The sequence below is a fragment of the Stegastes partitus genome, unplaced genomic scaffold (assembly GCF_000690725.1).
Source record: "Stegastes partitus isolate 25-593 unplaced genomic scaffold, Stegastes_partitus-1.0.2 Scaffold2805, whole genome shotgun sequence".
NCBI lineage: Eukaryota > Metazoa > Chordata > Actinopteri > Pomacentridae > Stegastes > Stegastes partitus.
Window position 1 is genome coordinate 1 of NW_007580536.1, and position 3,415 is coordinate 3,415.

Below are 3,415 nucleotides of genomic sequence, written 5' to 3' on the forward strand. Positions count from 1 at the left end.
ACAGCAACAAAGAAGAAAGTTGTGAAATAACATCTGTATATCTGGTTATTGCAGCAGGTCAAAGCAAACTCTGATCCCTATTCTTAAAACTCACCTGAAACCTGAGAAAAAAGCAAAAAGACATAAAGCAACATGTCTTTGGAGTTATTAAAGTCAGACACACAGCAGATGAACAATGTTCTTCCACTGTAGCACATTCATCAGTCACACTGTGGTTTGATTTCCTCAAACATTTCTTCCTTGACCACAGAAATGAGCTGATTGGCTGAGTTGAACCCCAGTGGGAGGAACCAGTGAAAAACATTTTTAGAGGTTGTTTGCTCCCAAAGTTGAACCAGTGGGATTCTTTGTGTCCCCAAAACAGTTCTTGCTCAGAGAAATGTTTGCTGAATGTTCACTTTGTGTGTTGCATTGTCACCTTGTTGCAGATCTGATGTTGTGTATTTACAGCAGCAGAACACTGAAAATGTGATGCTACAATATATTCAGTCTTCTCTCATACTCCTTTTCCACCAAGAAGCACCAGGTGCTAGTTCCGTGTTGGTGCTAGTGCCGGTGCTTAGTTGGTTCCAATTTGGCACCTCCTAAGAACTGGTTGCTATTCCATCAGCAGGGAGTCAAGTTAGAGACAGGCCATACGTCACTGCATACGTAGCCATTTACTGAATAACGCTCGCGCCACACGGAAGTCCACACAGGACTTCAGACTAACGTTTTTTCACCGGTGCGACCAACTTTCTCATTTGTTCGCACTTCCCACCTTGTCACAGGCAAAACCTATGATTTGCTAAACATTTTCTTATGGAGAGACGCTACAATTTACCTGACATACACGGTGCTTAGCTCTGGCCCGGCAAAGAGTTGGTGCTGAGTAATCTCCAAAATGGTAAATGGTCTGCACTTATATAGCGCTTTTCTACCTTTGCGGCACTCAAAGCGCTTTACAATGTTTCTCATTCACCCATTCACACACACATTCACATCAATGGCGACAGAGCTGCCATGCCATAATCTACCACTGGGAGCCATTTGGGGTTCAGTGTCTTGCCCAAGGACACTTTGGCATGTGGGGGGAACCGGGGATCGAACCCCGACAACCCGCTCTACCATCTGAGCCACAGCCGCCTCCAGTTTTGAGAGCCTGGAGCTGGTGCTTAGGTGGTGGAAACACAAAGAACTGATGCTAAGTCAGGCACTTGCACGGAACTAGCACTGGAACTGGTTTGGTGGAGAAGGGGTATAAGACTTACAGTTTGGGGGATTTAATTGTAAGACAAGATATTTTCATTGCAACTTTTTCTCTGATAAACAACAGCTGCATCTGGATGGTGAGATGATAAAGATAGAGATGATGGTAAAGAATCAGATCAGAGTGTGTCTCCCTCTAGTGGATGTTGTGGAGTTTTCTGTTGTATTTGCTCCAAAGGTTCTTGTACAGAGTTTTGCTGTTTCCTGTCACTGTGGGCCTCAGAGCACAGTAGTACACAGCAGAGTCAGACAGCTAAAGCTTCTGGATCTTCACAGGAACTGATTTATCCTGGATTCCAGTATGAAATCTGTCTTCTTGGAACTCTGGAGCTTTCTCTAAAGATGTCGAGTAACTTTTCATCATGTACTTTTGGGAACCATTTACTTCCTGTTTGTACCAGAACAAAGTAGGGCCTGTGTAACTAGTTTCAAAAGTACAGTCCAGTGTAACTGTGTCTCCTTCAGCAGCAATGACATCTCCTGGTGGCTGAATCACTTTGTCTTCTCCTTTACACTCTGGAGAAGGACACAACATTCAGAGGAAGACATGAATCAACATTTTATGATTGATTAAAGAAGAACCAACAGCTGTAGCGTTTTATTCCATGTTGAATAGATGGAACTTTGTGATCTACTAGTTTTTCTCAGTCAAACTCTGATCATGTTAAATATGTCACCTACCTCTTATTGTGAGCAGAAACAAAGTGACGAACAGACTCAAGTTCATTGACAGCATCTTGACGATGAAGACAATGTGTCTGTTTTGTGGATCAAACTCCACTGTGAAAGTTTGTGTGTTTTCTGTACTTGAGTCCCAGTTTAGCTCCTCCCTTCATCCTTTCCTCCTTCCTCTCACAGCTCTGACTAACAATGTGTTTGTCGTTGCTGCTGCTCTACTCTCTACTCTCCTACTCTTGGAGGAGAGTAACGTGTATATTTGTGTGTCGTCTGCATACAAGTGTTTCCTGACAACATCACCAAGGAGAAGCATGTATATATTAAATAGGTTCCAGGATATACCCTTCCAGGTCACTGGGATCAATATTATTCTATATCTAGAACTGAAAGAACCAATCGAAACAGAAAAGAAAATTAAAGTCACGCAGAGACTTACCATGAAATTGAGCCAAATGATCAAAAGTCTGCAGCAGAAGCCAAATGTGTAATTATTGGCACTTCAAAGTGGGAAAGAAATTAAGTGAGAGTGACATTGAGGGCCCAGAAATTGAAGCAGGTTTATTTTTATGATTGTATCCATGTTTTCTATAAGAAAATACAGTCTTTTATTGCCATTGCATGACGTTTGGAGGTCTTAATGATCATTAATATTTGATTTGGATCAAGTATTATAATACAACGGTTAAGTAATTTGTAGGGATGTAGGATAATATCGGCCCACCGATATTATCAATGTTAAATCCATCCAATTATCAATATTATATGAGCACATTTTGTTTCTTTGTTTTGTCTGTGTCTTCAAGGCTTTGTTTCTTTGTTTCCACTGATATTATCAGCCTGATATTGGCATAAAAATTTAGTATTGGTCAATATCGTTATCAAGTTTTTTGCCATTAATGAAAACCGATTAAAATAATGCCTGCATTTCGCTGGCATTTACCAGAACGCAAATGACGACATCATCAACTGCAATAACAAGCTTGCTCACGCTGTGCTTGACTAGTGATGTAACTAGAGCTAGACTCGAAAATCCACATATTCAGTCATTGTGGTGACATCCAGATATTAATTTTGAGGTCAGAATTAACCAGACAAGCGACACATTGTTCAGGAGACGGACATCTCCGAATGTGAACACTCTGAGGAACAAGATCAAAGTGCCAAGCGAGAGATGGAGCAGTATTTGGTGGACTCTACCAGAGTACTGTCTGGCCCACTTAGATGCTGGAAACAGAACTGTGACCCCTATCCGAAACTGGCATTAGCAACCAAATACTGCCTGTGTGTTCCGGCCACTTCCACTCCTTCAGAGTGCATTTTCTCAAAGACTGGCTACATTGTCAACAAAACCAGGAGTTCACTCTTGCTCAAAAATTTTGACAAACTCCTTCCTGGCACATAACATGAAGAGAGTGTAGGTAGGCTAGTAAAATGTCTATTCTTGAATATATATGCCACTGTTTTGCACTACCGCTCTTATTTTATATAT

At 41.4% G+C, this 3,415-nt stretch overlaps 1 pseudogene; it reads right to left on the reverse strand.

Moving 5' to 3' along the window:
- Positions 1 to 1,384: 1,384 nt before the first annotated feature.
- Positions 1,385 to 1,984, reverse strand: LOC103375711 (T-cell receptor alpha chain V region RL-5-like; annotated as a pseudogene).
- Positions 1,985 to 3,415: the final 1,431 nt, after the last annotated feature.